This window comes from Sciurus vulgaris (assembly GCF_902686455.1).
Source record: "Sciurus vulgaris genome assembly, chromosome: 10".
Classification (NCBI taxonomy): domain Eukaryota; kingdom Metazoa; phylum Chordata; class Mammalia; order Rodentia; family Sciuridae; genus Sciurus; species Sciurus vulgaris.
In genome coordinates, this window is record NC_136470.1 from 88,884,067 (window position 1) to 88,909,026 (window position 24,960).

The 24,960-nt window shown below is 41.5% G+C and overlaps 1 pseudogene across 1 annotated transcript in view; it reads left to right on the plus strand.

Annotated features, from left to right (window-relative positions):
* The window catches only part of LOC306637657 (YTH domain-containing family protein 3-like), a 73,107-nt pseudogene extending 50,694 nt beyond the window's left edge, over positions 1-22,413 (plus strand). Inside the window, exon 2 of the transcript in view lies at positions 20,737-22,413. The product of the transcript in view is annotated as a YTH domain-containing family protein 3-like (transcript). The remainder of the gene's footprint in view (positions 1-20,736) is intronic.
* The last annotated feature ends 2,547 nt before the right edge of the window (positions 22,414-24,960 follow it).

Genomic DNA, 24,960 nt, shown 5'->3' on the forward strand with positions numbered 1-24,960 from the left:
TTGATCCTGTAAGTTGAGATGGCAATGTGTGAGAAAACTGACGAGGCCAGGGACATTGATTCCTTTAATTTGACGAATCTTCTTTAGCAATGGAAACAGCCTGCTCATCCCCATTTAAGGAGGTAAACCCTGCATTGCCTAAGGACACTATAATGACCTCTCCTGAGACAGTTACCATGTGAGACCATGCTGATTCTCCTCAGGATCCACCCCTACCCCTCTTTACTTCTAGATCTATAACTAGACTCAGGTCCTAGCAGACCCCTAAAGGTGAGGTACAAAGTTACCCCAAGAGGAAATGTGCTACAGTCCAAAAGAACTAGTTGAGTGTTTTAAATTTTACACTGGGGAACACATGTGAGAATGGATAGTAAGAATGTGAGATAAAAGTGAAAGATGCATAAAGTTGGATGAGAGCAAATGTATTTATATGGGCTCACTAAGAAGATTGTGCCTTTAATGTGGCATACAGAATTAGAGAAGGCTCCAACGATTTGACTGGTTGTGACACATGTATCAAAGGTGACCCACAGTAAGCTAACTGGAAATGCTGGCTATGACTTGGTTTAATGGAGAAGAAGGGATTGTAAAGGCTTAAGGAGATTGAAATGTTAGAGGGGATTTGTCATTTAAGACTTACTCACCCACACTTGGAGAGTCCATAAGACATACATTTCACCAACACTGTGAGATATTTATGAGGGGAGCTGTAGCATCCTTCGAGAACTCTGCAATTGCTCTTCACTGTAGGCTGGACCTTGCTGCAGTCACTGAATTGGGAAACCTAAGTATAATGGAAGCAATTGAACCTCAAAGTGACGGGTGGCACTTAACTGCCAATGGCAAGATAGGTCTGCCTACAATAATGGACAGCAGAGTCAAAGCAACAATCAGACCTATGGCATTGGCTAGTTGATCATAGTGTCCCTAGAAATAAAAGAGATAAGAAGCCTACTAAATTGTTTTGTCTAAATATGAAGAAAGGACCTATTGAGTACTTTCTATATGACAAGGATTTCGTGCAGTAGTGCCTAAGCTCAGTGGAGGAATGAGAGCTCAGAGCTGAGGAAGGGAGCAAACTAGTATCAAAAGTATTACCCTCGCCCGGAATTCTGCCTTGTCAGCCACCTGAAAACAGAGCTGGGCCCACACGATACCTGTACCTGCCCCACATTTGAGCAGTAGAGACAAGTGAACTGGGACTGTTTTGACAGCTCAGAGGTGACATGCTTCTTGTAGTAACAAGTCACTCACAATTCCTATTCTATGTCTGAGCAGACAATTGGCTGTAGCATGCCACTCTCCTGGGACGACTGCTTCCCAGGCTGGTCACCTATTCTCTACTATAAACTGACGGTGTCCTGGGCCCTCCTGTGGGACCCAAACACTCCTCTCCCTCTAACTTTCCCCAAGGGATAAGTGAGGCCAGAAGTGGTGGTAACAGGTACACGTGGAAGGAACGGTGAAGGTGGAGACTTCTTGCTCTCGATCTTTGGGGAGTTCTTCTTCCTACCTGGACTCAACCATTTTCTCCTTATATACTTGGAAGACTGTTGGTGGCGTTTCTAGAACCACAATTTATGGCAGCATTATGTTGGGGCTCTTCCTACTCAGTGGCCTGGTAGAGCTCAGGAGCTAGGCATGGCTGACCCTGCTGGGGCATGAAACAGGAGTGAGTGGTCATAGCCTTGGCCTTGTTTGTGATGCTGCTGCAAATGGTGGCCCCCATGGAATAGAGAAGGCCTCGGAGATCTGCCTGCATAGCCTGCTCTTGCCCCCTGTCGCCCCATTGACTCTGGTGTTTACCATGGAGATCTGTGTCCCTAACCAGCCCATTCTGGGTGTTCAAGGCCTGGATGCTGGGTGTTGCAGGTGACTTTGGTATTGTATAGCCAACTTTCTGTATAGCCCTGATGGGCAGACACCCCTGTGGACCTCTCCTTCCTCACCATCTTCTGCTGGTACCTGGGCTTAGAGGTTGCTGTTCCGGCTATCTATGGACTCCGCTGCCTCTGGACCCATCACTAGTCCTTCTGAATAGAATTCTCAAGGGCCAGGTACCAACTGTTCCCTAAAGGTCCCAGTCACAAAAAGCTCAAGAAGTTCAGAACAGAGGCCATTCTGCAGGACAGAAATTTAAAGACTATCCTTCAGTCCCCAGCAGTGCTCTGTCCTGACCTTGAAATGAACTTTGTGAAGATGTGCACTAAGTGAGTGAAACTACAGGGTCCTGGGATCAGCAGCGTGGCTGTCCCTCTCTGGAGCTACATTCCTCATCCCCAAATAAACCTACCAGCTCCTAGGATGGCTAGTCTTACTGTCGCCCTATCGATCTTTCATTTATCTAGTTTGCCCTGTGGGTATAGTTTACAAGCTTCTCTGAGGGGACTCCAAGTCCTCTCAGTGGTCACTTATGCATTCTGGAAGAGGACACTGAAATAAGTGGAAGGAGATGACACTGAATTGGGTAGACAGGCAAGTTGTGCCAGCATTATTCCATACTGGTATCAGGTAGGAAAAGTTTCCCTTCCATATTGTTTCATTTGAAAAGTAGATTGGCTACTCCCCAAATTGGAGATAATGCTATTTCTTAAAGGTAAGCCAAAAATGAACATGAAATGCAGGAAGATGAACCTATGAGGAGTAGGGAGGAAGGGAGGCAGTGGAATGGAATAAGGTAGGAACATAGTGATAGATGAGGTTGTTGATAATGCCATGCCAGTGGCAGACTCATGAATCTACAAATAGGGAAATAAAATACAAGAACAACCAAAGACCAACGATGAGAGTATGTCACAAACGAAGGTCACCATTGTTCTAGTTCTGCACACCTGAGGTCCATTTAAAGTGAGCAGACTGGGAGCAGACCCAGGGCTGGGTCTCTTGGGTGGGAAAGGCTGCAGGCGTTTGTGCTAAGGCTGGAGGGTTTCATGTGAGGGAGGGGGTCTGTAACAATGGCCCCATTCACTTTCATATGATTGTGAGCATTTCCAATGCCTTCATTTTTTTTTTTTTTTCCCCTGATCTTTTTGGATTTTTTCCTGAGGTAAATTGTTTAAAACATGAAACTGACTCTATCTACTCCAGCCCTGGGGGAAGTGGGGAGGGGTGGCTTCATGGTGGCTGGGGAAGGGGAGGGAACGAAGGCAGCTAGCAGAGGCCTGAGCCTGGCAAGAGGGAATCAGAGCGTTTCCAGGCAACTTAGAAGCAGGGATGTCTAATAACCTGTGCAAAACTTGATTGCTTAGTTGTGATGTGAAAACATCTAACCCTTTCAATAAAGACCACTTCTCAAATAAGCTTTAAGTGAATGATTCTGAGGGAAAACCAAAAAGGGCATACCAGGGCCAGTGGGAACAGAAGGGGAAGAATCACTATGAAATGTGGATGTAAATCCCAGTGGTACGGAAGCTGCAGGAACTTGGAGTTTGCCAGTTCACAGAGGCCACAGAAATTTCCAGAAGGCCTTGGAACTTCATCAGAATGAGGAGAGGGGGAGCAACTAACTCCTGAAGGAGGTGAAATGAAATAGAGTTGAAGCAAACTGTGACCTGTCCTTGATTTACAATGTTCAGCAGAGGGTTCTTCAACTTTAGGAAGGTGTGAGAGTCATATGGAGTCAGTAAAAACCATACTTGGAATTTTGAACTGGGATCCCTTCCTGGGCTGGCGATGACATGCAATGCCACACTCCCATAAGTAGTGGTAGCAAGCTGCAGCTTCGGCTGGCCACACAATCACAGGGGGCAAATAACCAATACTCTGCAGTGGATAATGTTGCTAAACTATGAGGTTCAGCAGGTTAGGCATATTAAATGCATTTTTTACTTATCATATTTTAAATTTATGATGAATTTATTGGGATATGACCCCATCACAAGTTGAGAAGCATCTGTATATAGAAATATGTGTCCCTTGGTCAAGTAGTAGGTCACTTCTACTGACATGAGCCTGCTTGTGTGAGAAGAAACAGCACAATATTTGGAAGTCTAGAGAGGCAGAAAGAAAAAAGGTGCTGACCAGAGGATCACAAAGTAAGTCCTCTGCCCAGTGAAGCTGCTACCAACTGGGAGAGATCTGTGATCAGAAACGCTGGTATCAGAGATCAGAAAGCTCACAAAGGACAGAGAAGTTTTCCAAACTGGCAGACAACAGAAGCCAACGTTTGAAGATATCCCTGAGTGTCACTTAAAGAGGTAGTGTTCCTGAGCATAGAAAACAGGCCCTGCACACAGTGTGTGGACAATGGTTAACCTAGAGAAAGGGAGGAGGGAAGGAATGGGGAGCAAGCTGAGGACCAGTGGACTCATCCTGGAGGAGCAGACTCCAGATGGTAAAAAACAAGATGCCTCAATAGCTGGATCCAGACCAGCCCCAGCTTGTCCTCCTGGGCCATGCCTGGCAACCTCCCTCTCACCCCACCCCTCATGAGGATCTGGAAGTCTAAATCAGACAGGCTTTTAGGAACCCTGTTGGCAAACGCATCTCCTACCTCCTGACCCAAAACCAAAAGGTGGACAGTTGGGCAAGAGAGAGAGACAGCACGTGGGCTCCCCAACCTGCCTTCTGGGGATGCAGAGTGACACGGGTTCATCCTGTTTATCTTTGAAGACCCTGTGGATGAATAGTAGCTATGTACAAGAAATCTTTCTCCTACACATCTGTCCTCTCACCCAGCTCAACAGTGACATGCCAGCAGTTTCTCCTGTATTTTTAAGACTTAAAAGAATGCTCACTATATTAAAAAAGGAGTTCATTCTCAAATGCTATCACAGAGATATCTCTCTATTGTCTCATTTTCATTTTCATTTTCTTCTTTTTTCTGATCATGAAAGCAATAACAATTTATTGAAATTGCTTGCAAGCAGAAAATTCATTTAAAAAAATTCATACTGAGCTTGGGCCTTCTCACTGCCAGGCCTGCTCCAGGCTGTGGATAAATAAGACAGAGCCCTCGTACCCGTGGCAAGGACATGCTAGTGGTAAACAAAGACAAGGGACAATTCAATAAACACAGATTATAACAGGTTGTGAGCAATATCATGAAGAAGAATAAACAGGGCAAGGGGGACAGGGAGACTCTGGGGAGTGTGTTTTTTCACACTTATTTGAAGGTTCAGGTGACATTCCAGAAAGTAGCATAGTCAACTTTTAACTACACATACACATTTTTATTATCAATTGCAAGTTTTCAGATATTACTTTTTTTTTTTTTTTTTTTCAGTGCTGGGGATCAAACTCAGGGCCTCATTGTATGCTAGATAAGCACTCTACCACTAAGCTACACCCCCAGCTCAGATAGTATTTCTTTTAAAGAATAAATATGCTTGTCTTAGAAACGTAACACTGTTCCTTATTGTAGAAAGCCTGGAACTTGATAGAAAGTGTGGCAAGGAAGAGTACTGTCCCACAGTAGGACTTCCACAGGAGACGCTTCTCCCTGTGCTGACGCATTTCCCTCCTGTGCTGATTGCTAAACCCAAGTGGTAATTACACTACCAGATCCTGTTTTTCTTCTCTTAACCCTCTAAAACATCATCCTATGCTGGCCAGAATTGCAAGGGAGAAAGTGTCAGAGGACCCCTCTCCCCTGAAACCCAGGAAGACAGCCTACTCTCCTGTTTGGCTGCCTGGGTGCCACCCAGTCTAGAGAGACCCTGAACCCCCATCCCACTTGTCACTGAAAGAGATGGAGACAAATGATGAGTCCCAGACGCCCAGAATCAATCTCAGGCAGGTGGGCCTCCTTGTGTGACACTCAAAGGAGCTGAGGCTGCCACCTGAGCGAGGGCAGGGTTTGTTTCAGAGGTAGAAGTGAGGGAGGTACAAGCCCCCAGGGAAGCCAGGCAGGAACCAAAGGAAAAGGAGAGATTGGCAGCAGGAATGTCTGTCCCCAAAACCGCAGCTGATAGCCCCGCTATCTCAGAGTCTGAGGCAGCCCCAGACGTCCCCTTAAAATTCCTACACAAGGGATATCACTTCTTAGGAAGCCTAGAAGACCCTGACCAGGAAGAAAACTCTGCTGTTCTGTCTCTCGACTCTGCACCTCTGCCCACCCCTCTGCCTTTCCCTCCAGGGCAGGGCCTCTTCCTTTTTGCTTCTTGGCCTCATTAGAGCATCATTCTGGTCCTGTAACCACTTACCCCATTCCCAATTCTACTCAGCCAGGTCTTTATTAAGTTTTATAAACCAGATGTTGCTTTTCAAAAATCTTCCAGCATGTCCACCATACCATAAGAAGGATTTGGTTATCTGTGAAAGGTGGGTATGGCTGATCAAAAATGTCAAAAATATCAAGGGTCCTCTCAGGATCCATACTCCTGTCTGGAATATATGCACAAAGACCTAAATGCTCTGGTTCTTTGAGCAACCTTTGCATACGCTCCCACAAAGTCTTGCTATTTGCCAGCTGTGTGTCAGTAAGTAAATTACTTACCCTTTCCAAGACCTGGTTTTCTCATCTAAAAATAAAAAGGAATTATAATACACATCACTTAGAGCTGTGTGAGGATGGAGAGCCACACTCTACGTAAAGTGCCCAGCGCGTAGTAAATCCTTAATAAACTACAGTCGTTATCCATACTATTTTATGACTAAGAAAATTCTGAGTTGGCCAATGTAAGCAGATTTTTACCTGCCTTGAAAAGTTTCGGCCCAAGACAGAGGTCACGTACTCAGATGCCTTCAGGCCATCAAGTAACAGAAATGAGAAAAGCAGGCAGTGGTTGGAATGAGGTGAACTGGAGATCGCAGGCCTCCTGATCTCTGGCAGGAACGCAGAGCTTCAGTTTAGATCTGATATTTCCCTCCTAAGGGAAGACATAAGTCTAGATTTTTATATGAAATGACTAAATTTTTACAAACATGGCATTGAGTCTTAAAAACAATGCAGACAAAATCAATGTGAAGAGCTTTGCAGAGAGTGGTAGGGTGGGGCACTGGAGGGTGCCAATGGATAAAATGACACTTAATGGAGAGGGGTGAGGGTCTTCAGGAGGGGAGAACAGGGGTGTCAGGTCACAGCAGGGTTTGGAGTTTAGCATCTAGGGTGTGGCCTCAACAGTGGGCAGTGGAAGTGAGCCAACCCCTGGAGAGGAGGGGGCTGGAGAAGTCAGCCTGGGGCTGGGGCTGGGCCTGGCCCAGGACATGGGAAGGACCTGAGTTGGTGGGGAAAACAGTGAGACATGAAACAAAATCTTTAAGGGACAAGGAGTTGATCCAATGACAGCTACAGGGGACTGACAGGTAGAAGCTCAGCATCCTGTGTGGAATGATTATGCACCAGGCTCAGCACTGTACTGGTATGTGCAGATAGATGCTCAGTAATTATCAGTGCAAGTAATTATCGATTTTCCCAGTAAATACATACTAACATACTATGAGTCAGATACTAAGGGGGAGCAAGATCTCAGGGTTCCTTCACAGGGAGCTGAGAGACCAGTACTTGCAAGGTAGCCCAGTGAGGATTGTAGTGGCGCCATATTATGATAAGCCAGACCTGGAGCAGGGAGAGTTTTCTGGAAAATTCAACAAGGAAAGAGGACACTGAGGTGAAAAGGAAGGTGGGTAGTGGTCCAATCAGGGGGAAAGGTTCTGTGGAAGCTGGAGGGTAATGAGTCAAGAGCACAACTGAGGAGCTGGAAGAAAGGGGCCAAGCTGGCTCTCGTCAGAAGGGGTAGCATGGGGCCTCCCAAGGAGCAGGACTCGACCAGGGACTGGGAGTCCTCAGAAGGTTTGAAGCAGAAAAACACCCATCCTAACCAAGACTTAAATCATCCTACTGTGTACCAAGCATTCTTCAGAGAACTTCATAGAATCACGAGCATATTTAATCCATTTACTCTTCCTACAAGCCTCATGAAGTAGGTCCACAATCCCTACCCTCAATTCCACCATCCAAAACTCTGCAAACCTAAAGATTTTTATAACTTGTTTGGCAGCAGAATTTGAGATGAACTGACATGAGGCTATTTCCATCTTTGTTTACCCCCACGTAATGTGAATATTCATGCTTTGCTTCAGAAATACTGTTTGATTACAGGATATTGCCTCAGATCTCACTGGGGATGTTAAATATGTGACACATGCAAAGTACTGCCTTTTGTGAAATCTGAAATTTCTGAATTCTGAAACATATGTGTTCCCAAAGGATTTTGATAAGAGAGTGTAAAACCTGTTATTATCCCCATTCTACAGATGAAAAAACTGAGAGTAATTTCCCCAATTTACATAGGTGGGAAGTGAAAATACTGAAAATGAACCCCGACAGTCTGGCCCCTGAGTCCATGCTACATGTGTCTAAGCCATTCTCCATTTTAGAAAGATGTCTGCAGTTACTGTTAGGACAAAAAAAAAAAAGTAGAGGAAAGAAAACCAGTCAGAAAGCCAAGGTAGTTGACCAGACATAGGATGATGGTAGGGAAGGAAGGGATTGGAAGTTCAAGAGATATTTAAAAAGAAAATCAGTAGAGTCTGGTAGCTGTGAATTGGTTGGGAAGAAGTGGGGGTCCCAGGAAGATAAGTCAAGGAGGACACCCAGGATTTCTGGATTCACCTCTGGGGAGGCCAAATAATAGGCCAGTTTGTGATGAAAGAAGCAAAGAAGAGTGGGGCTAGGGAAGAAGATAACAAAGTCAGGATTCCACACCTTGTGTTTAAGTTTAGATGTCAAGTAGATAAGTGGATATTCATGGCTGGTGCTTGTGAAAGAGGCACAGGACCAAGATAAAGAGGGGAATTGCTATATGTCAGCAGTCAGTAAGACATGGTCATGGAAGGAGTGCTAAAGAGCCACTAATACTAAGGGCAAAGAATTAAAAAAGAGGAGAATGCAAGAGTCTAAGAGAGTAGCCAGGCATGTAGGAAGCCAAGGAAAAAAGCTCTCTCAGAAAAACAGGAAAGGTCAGCAATGTTAGATGCTTCCTCCTTCCTGCCTGCTCCTCCAAGTGAAAGGTAGATCCAGGAACTGTGGGATGGGGGGTTCTTTTTCCAGGGTCAAGAAGAAACTTGTCCCCATTCCCCAGTCCTGGTGTGGCCAAAGATCAGAGCTCAAGGCCAAGAACCAAGAACTGTGGGAGCCCCAAGAAACAGCAAGGAAAGAGGTACAGCAACAGGGATGGACCATGGAAGCTAAGCCTTGTGCCCCTCTAAGAAGAGCTTGTAAGAGCTCAAAGCTGGGCCTCAGTGAGAAGTGGGTTGAAATTCCAGCTCTGCCACTTAACTGCCTGGCTACCCATTGACAACCTAATCACCTCTGGGCTTCAATTTCTCCATCTGAACAATTGTAATAATGATGTCTATCTCAAGCTTGTTGTAGGCACTAAATACTTACAGCCAGCCTTTTTTTATTGTTGTAACTGAATACCACCTACTGCGTGATGAATAAAGGATAGTAGTTTTTTAGCTCACAGTTCTGGAGGCTGAGAAGTTCAAGAATGTGGGTTCTGGTATCTTCTCAGTTTCTGGCGAGGGCCTTCTTATTGCATTATAACACGGCACGGATATCACATAACAATGTCGCTAGCTCAGGTCTCTCATAAAGTCATTGCTGCCATCACAGGGGCACACCCTCATGACCTCATCTAATCCTACGTACCTCAAATGCCATTACCATAGGATTTGGGGGATTATGTTTCCAATGCATAAACTTCTGGAAAACATATCCAAACCATAGCACCTGCATCATAAATGAATTTATGGTAAGGGCTCAAAAATTTGTCCTAGCTATTATTTTTACTATGAATCATCACGATTATTTACCATCTTTATTATTTACTATGAATCATCATTATTATTTACCAAGGAAAGGTAGTAAGGTCTTTTCAGGAAGAAAGGACCCCATTAGCCAAGGCTTGACAAGGTGTGTTCAGAGAACAGGGACCTGTCTCAGGGGCTGGTGAGTATGCTAGGTAGGACCGTGGGGCCTGGAGGTAGAAAAGAAGATGAGGTTCAGCAATCTCTCCCACTCTGTTCTCCAGCCCACATTTTCTGGGATTCCCACCACCTAACCACGTATTCACTATAGAAATTACTAGTCCTCCCCTTCCACAGTGTGGGAACTGTCTCCCTAACCACCTTCCCCCTACAGCTGATAGGGCACAGGCCCTTGTCACCACCTGCCTGGAGAGAACAAATCTCCCAACTGGTCTTGCCTCCAGCACAGGCCCTGGGGCCATCTCTGCAGAATGTCAGTGTGGTCAGGTTGCTCCCTGCTTGCAACCACACTGCTCATCATTGCAGAACAGAGCACATTTCCAAATCCCTTCCTAGGCTTTGTTTCCCCTCTGTCTCTCCCACTTCTTTCTTCTCACAAATGCATACCCTGTTCTTCAGTCTAGAGAACAAAATCATCTGCCTTTACCCACATGTAGCATCAACTTGTTTCTGGGCCTTTGCACATGCTGATTCTCCTGCCCAGGATATTGCCCCCCATTTCTCCCCTAGGCCTAGCCTCCTTGCATCTCAGTGCCCTATGACTCCAGGACAACCCTTGGCCCAGGGATGTACCACAAAACATTGTACCACTTGTTCCAAGGGAGCCTCAGCGCTGCAAGGCCGGGCCGCTCATCTTCCCACTTCCAACTCCCGTGACAGCACCTGGCTCTCGATAAAGCTTAATTGCAGTGTTTGCAGTGATTCAGATGGAAAGAAGGGTCCAGAGCACAGGGAGCCTTAGCACTCGGGGGTTAGGTTATGGGGAAACCGCCAAAGATTTGGAAGCTAAGACATATCATCTGAGGTGTTTGAGGGAGGTGATCATGGTGGAAGAGAAGGCAGAGCGGATGCGCTTGAAATAATGGGAAATCCCACCTCCAGAGAAAAGCAGGAGGTAGGAGACAAGTGGCCACCTGCTAGAAGGTCAGATGGCTATGAGGGGAGAGAATGGTTGACCTCTGCTGCCCCTTTAGCAGTGATCCACTGAGAATGTCCACTCTAGTCAGAGCCAAGCCCTGCAGGTCACAAGGGATTGGGAGAGTAATCCTGTCAAACTGGAAAAGGAAGAGAAGCTGGAAGATCCCTATGTGCTCAGACATGGCTGCCCAGGGAGGAGTCTGTAGTAATTGTTCCAGGGAAAGTCCTGTGACTGGCCATGTGACGAACACAGCAAGGCATCATCAGCAGTGGGAAACACAATGAGGGGCTCTTCGCTGCTGGGTGAAGGTCCTACTGAGGGCTGTGCATGCCTCCGCCCCGGCAGTCAGGCAGGGTAGGAGACACGGTCCAGTCTTCCCCACCCTCCAAGAGTCCCCACACCCACCAGGTCCTTCAGTCCACCCTGTGGCCACTCCCAGGACTTGAGGACCTTTCTCATCAACTCCCTTCTTCTCTCCCAAAATCTCCCCATACATTCCCCTGGCTCTCTCAGAGGACGCAAACCCTACTTTGCTCTCCGACTCACCCCAGGACCCATGAAGGTGATTTCAGCTGCTTGTTAAAATCTCAACCTACGTCATCTAAAACAATGAGATCTAGTGGCTTGTGTAACCAAAAGTCCAGGGCAGGGAAGACTTCTGTAGGACTTTGACCACCAGGTTCCCACTAGGTTTCCAGCATTTCTCTTGACATGCATGGCAAAGTAGAAGAAGGAGGAGGAGCAAGGGAGGAGGGAGGGGGAGGGGGGAGAGAAGGAGAAGGGAAGGGGAGGGGGAGGGGAGGAGAAGAGAAGGGAAGGGGAGGGGGAGGGGGGAGGAGAACAGAAGGAGAAGGAAGAAGAAAGAAGAAGGAAGAAAGAGAAAAAAGACCATTCCTCACTTCCCAGCGTTGCGCGGATCTTTCCAGTCGTGTTAACTGGAACTGGATCCACATGTCCTTTTGTCTGACGTGCATCTGTCCTTTCCCCCTTCTTAGTTTGTCAGATTCTCAAAAGAATCCATGATGCAAAAATAGTTATGAATCATTGCCCAGCACAAAAGAAAATTAGTTCATGATAATTGTCCTTAATTCCAAATGATGAATAAATGTTCAAATTCTATTTACAATTTCAAGAACCTGCATGCAGCATAAAGTTCATTCTGACTCCTGTGTCCCATAGGGAATGAAGACATTCCTAGAACACACCGGCAGCAAAGAGAGGGCACTGTAACAGGGGAACACAGAAAAGTTAGAACTAAAGGCACGGCCAAGCAGATTTATTTCTCTTTGGCCCATCTAGCTTCAGATGTGACCAGTCTGACAGGGAAAGATTAAAGATAGATGTCAGAGGTCATTTATTATTTGTGATAATTAATATACATAATTATTTTAACCATTTCTTACGACACTTGTATGGGCAGAACAATTCTCAACTGTTGATTTTTGTTATGTTCATGAAATCCTAAATCAAAAGTATTCCACTCAAAGTGCATATTATAAACACAGTGAGACGCCACCGTGTACCTCGTGGAACATCTAAAAAAAACCAACTATACCAAGTATTTGGTGAAGAGTTGGAACAACTAGAACTCTCTTACATGGTTGGCAAGGGTGAAAAATGAAACAGTTGCCTTGGGAAACAGCTTGATTATTTCTTAACATGTTAAAAATACACCATAGGATCCAGCCGTTCCGCTCAGAGGCATTTACCCAAAAGAAATGAGAGGATATGCCCATACAGTAATTTATACACAAATGTTCATCATAGATTTATGATAATGTCAAAACCTAAAAATAACCCAAAATGTCTATCAACAGATGAAAGGATACACAAATTGTGGCATATCCATATAATGGAATATTATTCTGCAAAGAAAAGGAATGAACTATTGATACACACATCCAAAGTAAATCTCAAAATAATGTCAATTAGAATAAGTAGAGGCAAAAAGAGTAGATATTGTATGCATTCATTTATATAAAATTTTAGAAAATGCAAGCTTCCCTATAGTGACACAAAACAGATACATTATTGCCTAGGAATGGGGGTAGGAGAGAGAAAAAATGCTGAAGGCACAAGGAAACTTTTCAATATAATGGATATATTCATTATTTTTATAGTGTGATGGTGAATACACAAGTCAAAACTTACCAAATTGTACACTTTAAATGTGAAGTTTATTGTATATCAATTGTATCTCAATAAAACTGTTGAGGAAAAAAGAACCCCAAATGCCCTTCTTACCCCCTTCTCATGTCCTGTCTCTCCTTCATTTTCATAATCTCCCTAAAGGACAATAATGTCATTATTTCACAGCAATTAGATAAAAGTGTCGGGACTCAACTAAACAGAATCTAGTCACAGGGTTAATACACCCCTTCATACCACTCTCCGTGCCAAGCTATTAACCCTATTGCTTTTGACCACATGCCAACGGGACCGTCCCCTGAGTCCCTCAGAAGAAACCTCAGATATTTTTGCTAGTGTAGGCAGTTGTGGATCTCAGAGCTGGGTGGCTCTCCAGAGTAAGGAAAGAAGAATCTTTTCTGGGAATGATGGCCAAGCTCCAAGCAGCAGCATACATCTGTTCCAAGTCCAGAAGTTGTTTACACACATTTTATTACTTTCTCTAGGGGAAAAAAAATGTGCCACGGGCAGGCGCCATGGCACAAGACTGTAATCCCAGTGGCTCAGGAGGCTGAGGCAGGAGGATCATGGGTTCGAAGCCAGCCTCAGCAAAAGTGAGACCCTAAGAAACTCAGTGAGACCCTGTCTCTAAATAAAATATATTTTTTTAAGTGCCGGGGCTGTGGCTCAGTGGTTAATCACCTCTGGGTTCAATCCCCAGTGCCAACAAAATAAATTAATTAATTTTAAAAATAAAAATAAAAGTTCCCTTGCCTTTAAAAAAAAAAATGTGACACCTAACTGCACATTTCTTGTGTCATTTAATGAGGAAGTGTTGCCTATTTGTGGAAAAAAAAAAAAAAACAACTAAAAAGTGAGCAAAGATGTCTTCTAAACAAAGATGGATTTATAACAGGGAATTTCACCTATTACAAGTATTTCTAATACAACTCTTGCTATAGACACTAAAATATAAATAATAAGTGAGTCTGTTAATCCATCTGCTTCTTATAAAAAGGGGGAAACTCCTTACGTGTGGGTGTCGGGAAGCCTCAGCCAATCGGTGGGGGATTTTCAAGGGATGATGGGGACTCCCTCCTGGCTGGTTCCATGTCTTAGAGTCTCCCTTTCACTCCTAGGATAAAAGGACACTCACTACCTGCCTCCGCCCTCTCAGCACTCCCCCTCACTGCTCTCTGTCTGACTTCAACCTCTCCCTTCCAGCAAGGGAGTTCTCAAAAGCCACCAGCAGCCTCGGTCACTGCCCTCACGACCTTCTCTCAGGCCTGCTCTTTCACCTCTCTGTAGCTTTACCCTTCCTCCCTGCCCTTTTCTGAGTCTCTGGCTACCTCTCCAGTTCCTCCTTCCCCTTGATCCCCATTGTCGCATTTCCTCAATTCTACCCTTGAGTTGGCGTTTCCTTCATGTACAGACTCTGAACATCTTTTATCTTCCCCTGCTTCAAGTTTTCATTTATTATTCAGATGACTCTAAAATCTATATATCTAGCCCTAAGCTCTCTCCAAGCTTGAGATTCACAGATGGTGGACTATAAATAAGATAAATCCCTAACAAAGGAAAGAAAAACGGTTTTTCAAATCTGCAACTCAAAATCATGAAGGGTTTCCTCGGTGGGACAGAAACCATGGAGAATTTCTAAGGTCAAAATGCTTATGCAGCGATGATGGGGCTGAACTGAAGGCTTCGCACACTGTGGATGGGAGAGCCCTACACCCAGAGAAGGAGGGCCCGAGAGCTGGCGGAGTCAGCAGCCCAAAGGGAGCGCCACCAAGAAGAGCTGCCGGCCAGACACACCAGCAGCTGGGGAGGCTGACGCAGGAGGATTGAAAGTTCAAAGCCAGCCTCAGCAACTTGGCAATGCCCTAAGCAACTTAGAGAGACCCTGTCTCATAAAAAATAAAAAGGGCTGGAGATGTGGCTCCGTGGTTAAGCACCCCTGGATTCAACCTCGGGTAACAAAAACAAAAAAATGCCGTGTGTTTGATCTCTACAAACCAATCCCTGCCCACATAAACCCCGAAACCCACATACACAGATAAGCCAGTCAGAGGCACCTGGGTGTGTCCCTGTACATTGCACAGTGGGTGTGGGCTTGGGTCAGAGAGACAGGTAGTGCCCCAGGCATACCTGAACCTGGAGCACCCATGTCCACAGGGTCAGCCTCTGCCATGCCCTGTCCCAAGCTGCCCACCCTGCCCTTTCCCCACTTCTTCCCATCCCGCCCCTTTCCCAAGCAAGCAGCACAAGCAGATACCAGAAACTCGAGCGTGGCCTCTCAGTTACAACCATGAGCATAGTCAACAATGTGCAAGCATTTGAGTAAAGCCAACACCATGAAAGAAATAGAGCAAACAATAAGAGAACTTACAGGGGCTGGGGTTGTAGCTCGGTGGCGAAGCACTTGCCTCGCAAGTGGAGGCACTGGGTTCAATCCCCAGCACCACCTCAAAAATAAACAGAATAAAGGTATTTGTGTCCATTACAACTAAAAAACAAAACAAAAAAAACAAAAAAAGAACTTACATAGGAAGAGTGTAGTTATAGCAAGACTTACGTATAATCTAAACCCTCAAAAGAATAAGGGAAGGTATAGTGTCAAAGAAATAAAACCAGTCAGGCTCTTAGAGAAACAGGATCAATGAGAGATCTCGAACATTAAAAAACCACAATTAGGGCTGGGGTTGTGGCTCAGTGGTAGAGCACGCCCCTAGCACGGGTGAGGCAATGGTTCGTTCCTCAGCACCACATATAAATAAATAAACAAACAAATAAATAAATAAATGTATTGTGTCCAACTTAAACTAAAAGAAAAAAAATTTAACCACAATTATAGAAATAAAAAAATAAGCAGATGGGCTGATATCAAAATAATTAAATTTTGTAAGAATTACTGAGCTGAGAAAGGAGTGAGTACCCAAAGGAAAAAAAAACTGCCAATCAAGAAGACTATACCAGGAAAAGCTGCCCTTTAAAAATGAAAGAGAAGGGGCTGGGGATGTAGCTCGGTTGGTAGAGTCCTTGCCTAGTATGCACATGGCCCTGGGTTCAATCCCCAGCACCCAAAAATAAAAAAGAGAGAGAGATAAAGACCACTAGAACTGCCTTAGAGGAAAGGCTAAAGGGAGTTCTTTAAAAATGAAAGGATGCTGAACAGCAACACCATGGCATAAGAAACTCCTTAGTAAAGAGAAATACTAAGATACAGAATATTGTTATCATAAAGCTTTTGGACAAATCACTTTTAATTCTAGTATAAAAGTCAAAAGACAAAAGCATTACAAATAATTAGAGCCAAAAAATATGTTAAAATCTATACAGTATGAATAGATGCAAATTGTGACAATAATAATATAAAGTGCAATACGCAGGGGAGTTAATGAGCTTTTCTATGCAGTTGAAGTTGAAGTTGTTATCAACTTAAAATGGACTGTTGTAACTATGAGATATTTTGTGTAAGCCCGAAGGTACCACAAGAAAAAAAAAAAAGAAAAAAAAAAAAAAACCTAGAAATTTCACAAAAGAAAGAATGGAATCAAAGCATATGAATGTAAAATATCAGCAAAACACATGGGAAGACAGCAAAAGAGGAAAAGAGAGACAAAGTAGAAACAGAAAACAATTAGCAAAATGACAACAGCAAAATCCTTCCATATTAATAATTTAAATATAAGTATATTAAATATATATATTCAATGTATTGATAACTTTAAATATAAGTAAATTAAACTTCTCAATTAAAAGACAGACTGGCCAAATGGATTTAAAAAAAAACAAACTATATTCCATGCACCAGGAACTCGACTTAGATTTAAGGATACATATGGGCTGAAAGTAAACAGATAAAAAAAATATATTCCATGCAAAACCAAAGGAAGCAAAACAGTCAAAATGGTCAAAACTGTCACGGAAGATTTTAAATTTTTTATTATAATAAAGCAATCAATACACCAGGAACATATAACAATTATAAATATAGATGCACCCAACATCAGAACACCTAAATATGTAAAGCAAACATTGATAGAACTAATGAAAAAAAAAAAAACTAATAGCATTGATAGAAAACTAATGAGACAACAATATGATAACATTAAGAAACTTCAATACCCCACATTCAAAAATGGATAGAACATTTAGACATAGATCAATAATGAAACAGAAACTTAAATAAAAACCATAGACCAAATGGATTAAACAGACACATAGAACATTCTATACAAAAACAGCACAGTGAACATTTTTCTCAACTTTTTCTCTAGAATGAGTCATATGTTAGGTCACTAAACAAGTCTTAAAATCTGGGGGAAGACTGAAATTATACAAAGTGTCATTTCTGATCACAGTAGGATGGAACTAGAAATCAATAGCAGAAGGAAAACTGGAAAATTCACAAATATGTGGAAACTAAACAACACACTCTTGAACCACCATTGGCTCCAAGAAGAAATCAAAAAGGAAACTAGAAAATGGCTTGAGACAAAAATAAAACTACAACATACCAAAACTGGTATGGATACAACAAAAGCAGTCCCAAGTGGGAAGCTTATACTAATAAGTGCCTACATTTAAAAAATCTCAAGTAAATCACCTAACTTTGTATCTATTAGATAAAGAACAATAAACTAAGCCCAAAGTTAGCAGAAGTAAGGAAGTAACAAAGATGAAAGTAGAAATAAACAAAATAGAAAAACCATGGAAAAATCAACAAAACTGAGCTGAGTTTTTGAAAGGATAGATAAAAAATTAACAAACCTATAGCTAAACAAACTCAGGCAAAAAGATAAGACTCAAACAAATAAATCAGAAATAAAGAAGAAACATCACAACTGATGCCACAGAAATTAGAGGGATCTTAAGAGACTACTATAAACAACTCACATCAACAAAGTGAGTAACAGAAGGAATGGATAGATTTCTAGAAACTTACATCCTACCGAGACTTAATCATGAATAAATAACAAGTCTGAACAACCTGTAAATATTATGGAGATTGAATTAGAAATTAAAAACCTCCCAGTTACTTGGGAGGCTAATACAAGAGGACCACAAGTTAAAGATGAGCCTGGGCAATTTAGTGAGACCCTGTCTCAAAACAAAATTTATTTTTCTTTTTGAGACAGGATATTGCTATGTCACCCTGGCTAGCCATAAACTCTGGGGCTCAAGCAATTCTCCTGCCTCAGCCTCCTAAGTGGTAGGGTACAAGTGTGTACCACCATGCCCAGAAAGCTGACTTTAAGAACCTGGGTTTTACAAGCAATTTATTTTTTCAGTGTTGGGGATTGAACCCAGGGCCTTGTATTTCTAGACAAATGCTGTAACACTGAGCTACATCCCCAGCCCTAATTCTAACAAATATTTAAACAGTTAAAGGCATTCCTTCACAAGCTCTTCCCAAAAAATTGAAGAGGAAACCCTTCCTAATTCATTCTATAATGTTGGTATTACCCTGATTGATACTGAAGCCAAAAACACTACAAGAAAAAGAAAATTACAAACCAATATCCCTTATGAACATTCATGCACAAATCCTTAACAAAATTACTAAACCAAAATTAACAGTATACTAAAAATATCATACATCATGACCAAGTGGTATTTATTCCTGGAATGCAAGGATGGTTCAACATATGAAAATTGAAATTAATATGATATAGCACATTAACAGAAAAGAAGGGGGGAACACATATCATCTCAATTGATGCATTTGACAAACTTCAATACCTTTTTTTTTTTTTTCTGTGGTGCTGGGGATTGAACCCAGGGCCTTGTGCTTGTAGGACAAGCACTCTACCAACTGAGCTATATCCCCAGTCCTTCAATACCTTTTTATGATAAAAACTCTCAACAGAGATGAGGATGAATGTTAGTGGTAAAACACTTGCCTAGTATGCTTGAGGCCCCAGGTTTGATCCTGTCACCTTCAAAAAAATTCATGTAGCAAATTAGAAATAGAATTAAACAACCTCAACATAATAATAATCATATATGAAAAATCCACAGTAAACATCACATTCAATGTTGAAAGAAAGACTGAAAACTTTTTTCCCCCTAAGATCAGGAATAAGGAAAGGATGCCCACTTTTACCATTTCTATTCAACATAGTACTAAAATTTCTAGCCAGAGTGTAGTCAAGAAAAGGAAATAAAAGGCATCCACAATGGAAAGGAAAAAATAAAGTCATACCTGTTTGAAGACAACACCATCTTATAGAGAGACAAATAATAAATATATGAGGTGGTAGATATGTTTATTAACTTGATTTAATGATTCTATTATGTGTATGTGTGCCAAAATATCACATAGTACTCAATAAATACATAAAACTATTATTTGTCAATTACAATTTTTGGAGTAGAATCCTAAAGATTTCATTTAAAAACTGCTAGAACTACTAAATAAATTCAGTACAGTTTCAGGATTAAAAAAAAATCAACAAATAAAAAATTAGTATGTTTCTACACACTAACAACAAACTATCTAAAAAGGTATTTAAGGGGAAATTTACATTTATAATAACCCCAAAAAGAATAAAACACAGGAATAAACTTAGCTAAGGAATAAAAGACTTGTATACCGGAAACTATAAAACATTGATTAAAGAAATTAAATGATAAAAACAAATGGGAAGACACCCCATGTTCATGGATTGAAAGACATCATATTGTTAAAATGTCCATTAATCCCAGAATGATTTACAAGTTCAATGCAATTCCTGTCAAAACCCCAATGGCATTTTTTACAAAGTTAGAATAAATTCTGAAGTTCATGTGAAACCACAAAAGACCATGAATAGACAAATAAATCAAGAAAGAAGAACAAAGCTAGAGGGATAGAACCCTGGCTTCAAAACACACTGCAAAGCTACAATGATCAAATTAGCATGGTGCTGGCATAAAGACATATAAACCAATGGAATAAAACAGAGGTCCCAGAAATTAATCCAAACAATACAGTTAACTGATCTTCAACTAGAGTGCCAAGAATAGGCAAAGGAGAAAGGATAATCTCTTCAACAGATGGTTTTGGGAAAATTGAATATCCACCTACAAAAGAATTAAATTCGGCCCTTATTCCATATTCAAAAATCAACTCCAAGTGTAATTAAGACTTAAATTCAATATCTGAGACTTGAACTCCCGGTAGGGAAAAAAAATTGGAAAAAATTTTCATGAAGTTAGTCTTGGCAATGAGTTGATGGACATGTGCCAATGGACAACAACAACAGAAAGCATCAAACTAAAAAGTTTCTGTACAGCAAAAGAAAGAATTAAGAATGAAAAGGCAACCTATGCAATGGGAGAAAATATTCATAAACAATATATCTGGGAAGAAGTCCCTCTCCAAATCATATAGGGAATGCCTTTGATTCAATAGAAAAATAACTAGTAAGGCGATTTAAAAATGCTAAAGACTTGAATAGACATTTCTCCAAAGAAGGCGTAAACATGGCCAAAATCATATTTTAAAAAGTTCTCAGTGTCACTAACCATTAGTGAAATGCAAACCAAAACTATTTCAAGGTTTGCTATTGTGGACCCGAAAATCCAAGAGCAGGAGGGGCAGAGGAGGGCGCTATCGGGAAAGACTTCGGCAGATTCCAGAGTGAGCTGGCCAGAGGTTCTCTCTTTGGTTTCTGGGTCAAAGGTTGGGGGACTCAAACAAGGATTGGCCAGGGCTGCAGCCAACTGGTGTGAGTGCAACCGGAGAGACCTTGAAGAGTGCCACCCACTAGTGTGTTTCAGAGACTAGTGTGCAAAGCAATAAGGATTCAGTACAAAACGTTTCAATTCATCAAAAAGATGCTGTCAATAATGATGATTATGAGCTATTTTTAAGTAGCCAAATTAAAGTAATGCCAGATCCCTGTATGCCCAGGTACTGTGCTCCATCCATTGGATTTCCAGATTCTTTGGGGGGAAGCAACAGGGTCCATAGTTGAAGACCAACCTATGCCAAATCTGACAACCTGTGGACAGATCAGTAATGGAGAACATTATATACCAGATGGTGTTTTCAGTTAACCTGGGGCATTAGGAAACATTCCTCCATTTCTTGGGCAGCATGGATTTAATGTTTTTCCTAGTAACGTTAACTTCTCTACATGTGGGACAAGTGGATCTCAGGGACAATCAACACAATGTTCTGCTTACAGTAGTAGTTATGGCTATCTACCTAGTTCAGTTGGGAGACCTATTACTGAGGAATAGGCTAGTTGACCATGATACCTTGGAAAGGTCCTGGCACTAGCAGTATTGAGCAAGGCATGACTGGACTGAGAATTGGTGGTAACTGACAGCTGCAGTGACAAAAACTGTAGGTATGGCCTTGAGCAGTAGCTGTATGACTAGCATTGCAACAAATAGCGTGCCCCCAGTAAGCAGTGTGACACCTATACCAACTTCCTGGGCTGCCATTGCTAGGAAGCCTGCCAACCTCAACTGAAACTTAAACCCAAGGGCAATGTGGGAATTGGGGATTCTACTGTGCCACCCCTTCCTATAAAACACAATGTGAATATTGGAACTTGGGAGGAAAAGGGGTCAGTAGTCAAGGCTCCACCTACCCAACCATTTCCTCCTCCTCAGTACTATAGTCCAGCAGCCTCAGCCATTAATTCAACTGCTACCATTGATGCAAAGCCAGCTACCTCAGCCACCACAACCACAGCAGCAACAAGGACCTTAGCCACAGACCCAGCTGCACAAATGCAGCCTCAGTCACCACAGCTGCAGAATCTCTGGAAAGTTCCTGGGAACAGGGCAGCGGGCTTCAGCAAGAACAATGGAGTGGGTCATGAAAAATTTGGTCTAGGGGTTGCAACTGTCAACATAGAAGTGCATCCAGTGCTGGAAAAGCTAAAGGTCTTAAACCACTATAATCCCAAAGACTGATTGGAACCTGAAGGATGGACATGTGTTTATAATTAAAAGCTACTCTGGGAATGACACACATCATTCCATTAAGTACTCTATCTGGTATAATACGGAGCATGGTAATAAGCATCTAGATGCAGGTCACTGTTCCCTAACTGGGAAAGGCCCACTCCACCTACTCTTTAGTGTGAAGGCTGGGGACATTTTTATGCAGTGGCTGAAATGAAGTCTGTTGTGGAATACAGTGCATATGCTGGTGTGTGGTCTCAGGATAAATGAGGGCAGCTTCGAAGTTAAGCAGATCTTTGTCAACAATGTTCCCAATAACCAATTATGGTCCACTCACTTCAAGAACAATGACAACAAACCAGTGACCAATTCAAGGGACACCTAAGAGTCACCCCTAGAACAACCTAAGCAAGAGCTTAATTGCTACCTTCAAGCATACCTCCTCAATCTTTGATGACTTTGCACATTATAAAGAGCAGCAAGAAGAGAAGGAAACCTGTGCTTCTCTTTCACTGTTAAAGCAATAAATCTTTTTTTCCTTTTTCTAAAAATACAGAAGAGGAGGAAGCCAAGTGTAGGGAGAGAAAAAAACAAACAATAACCATGTGGTGTTAAAATTACAATACTAATGATGGAGACTCTGAAAATGCCTGAAAAGTCAAAGAAGACTTTATTAAAGCTTTTTTTCTGCTTAAGGTGACATCTTTAAACACTTTAACACAAAATTGACCCTTTTTTTATTTTTTAGTTGTAATACCTTTATTTTTATTTATTTATTTTATATGGTGCTGAGGATCCAACCCAGTGCCTCACTGTGCTGTGCAAGCAAGCGCTCCACCACTGAGCCCCCACCCCAGCCCTTCTCCCTTCTTGTAATGGTCTTCATCAGTGCGTCTGCCTCTCAACTGACACACTTGACTACTGTCACTTCCTCAAGCACTTTCTGTCCTGCAACTTCTACCAGTATCTGCCATCTTTTGTAATTACGCATCCTAGCTAAGGAACAGACTAAACTCTTTGACTTTGTTAAATACTAACAGTTAACCATTAGAAATGGTTCTAGAGGTAAGAGTCACCATGCTTCAACTTTTTCTTTGTTGTAGTTTTTAAATTGTCAGTTTTTAGCTATTAAACAGATTAGAAGCAAAATAATCATGTCATATTTAGTCCTGGAGTTCAAGCCTAAATGTTCATGTGAAAAATGATTGTAGTAAACTGTTTTTTAGAGCATTCCAGTTATACATGGTATTTGGGTTCATTTTGACAAAATGATACATACATGGAATTTGATGTCAATCCCTATCCCCTGCCCTTTTTTCTTCTCTCCTTCCTCCTCCTATTCTCCTTCCTCTTGTGAGCTTCCTTTCACTCACTTATTTATTTTTGACTGGTACTTTCTACATACACATAAAGGTGAAATTCCCTGTGGTGCACTTATATATGCATAAATATATAAAAAATAAGGAATGCTCGTCATTCTTGCACAGGGGGTCATGCTAATCTTCTCTGTATCTTTTCAATTTTAGTATATGTGCTTCTGAATCAAACAGCATAGGAAACTTTTTTAATGTAGTAAAGCAACCTTAAGCTCTGTTTTATTCAAATGAAACATAATCTGAAATTACATTAGAACATTTCTCTTGTTTTCAAACTGGTATAACAGAATATCCATATGCAGCTTGGTGGATTTCACTAGTTAATGGACATTCTTTCCCTCTCCTTCCCCTAATGTATACTGAGAAATTTGTCTTTGAGGAAATATTCTATTTGCTACCACTTAATGAATTTCAAAATTTTGAGTAAAAGTATCTCAGTCTAATCAGTTTTTTTATGACTTTATAACTACATTTAAAACCCTTAATTCCTATTTCTGTGTGTTTGCAAGTCTGATGGCTATCATGAAGTAAAAAATTTATTATTCTAGGTATTCACTAAATAAACACAGTTCTTGTTTAGCAAGCACATACTGTTCCTCAAATCTTTTCTCCAGATTTTGCAGTTTCCTGGCATCCTTAAAAATACTTTGAGAATATGGCCATGATCCATGAATTAAATCACTACTAAGTGAATGTGCTGATGTTTTATTTACCAGATCGATATAAGTAAGAATACAGCATATATCTGGGCATTCTTAAAACTATCTTTGTAACATATTATTTCTTCATTAATTACATTCCAACATTAATTTTGTATCTTGAAACAAATTGATTTTGTATAATCAAGCATCTGTATTAACTGATTTGATGAAAACAATGTCATGCCCTTATATTATTATTCCAAAAGGAGAAAGCTATGTAGAATGATACATTAAGGGTGAAAATAGCAATATGGTAGATTTGAATACCTTGATGATTCATATTATTCCACTTCTGTTTATATCGTGTTTGGAAATATTTTCATTTACTATGATCTTTGGTCACTTCAACTTGAAAACCTAATGACACATATTTCTTTGAGGTTTTCATACATATAACTTTTTATACAAAGTTTTCCTTTTTTCCACATTTTTATTGGTGCATTAGAGTTGTACATAATCATGTTATTTGTTGTTTCATATTCATGCATTGTTCACAATATAATGATATTGTTTATATTATCCCCCAATATTTCCCCTTTTCCTCCCTGAACAATGTTTTCCTAAAATATGAAAATACTGTATTTTTTTTTCACTTGAATGCAATATTTGTAGATAACCATAGCTACTTCATAGTTCTTGGGTAGTTCCAGGGTAGTTATAGCAATGTTTACTGAAGGAACATCAAAATATTAAAGGTATATTATAAAATAAAGACTTTCTTAAAGGAAAGTTTTACCTATTTTGCCTTTTTGAGACTAAGCCATGAAATCTTGTAACTTGTCTCTTAACTCTTTATAATAAAAATTGGCATTTAGGTATAGACACCACAGCAGTGTTCTGTATCTCTAAGATTGTATGGGTAGAGCATACCAAAGATGACTGTTATCACTCTGGAGGTCCTATTAGAGAAAACCACAAAAGAATGGTCTTGTAAGAAGGATTTGAATCCTCCTCCTGAGGTTTTCTTACTCTTGGTGCTTTATTAACAACCCTGGAT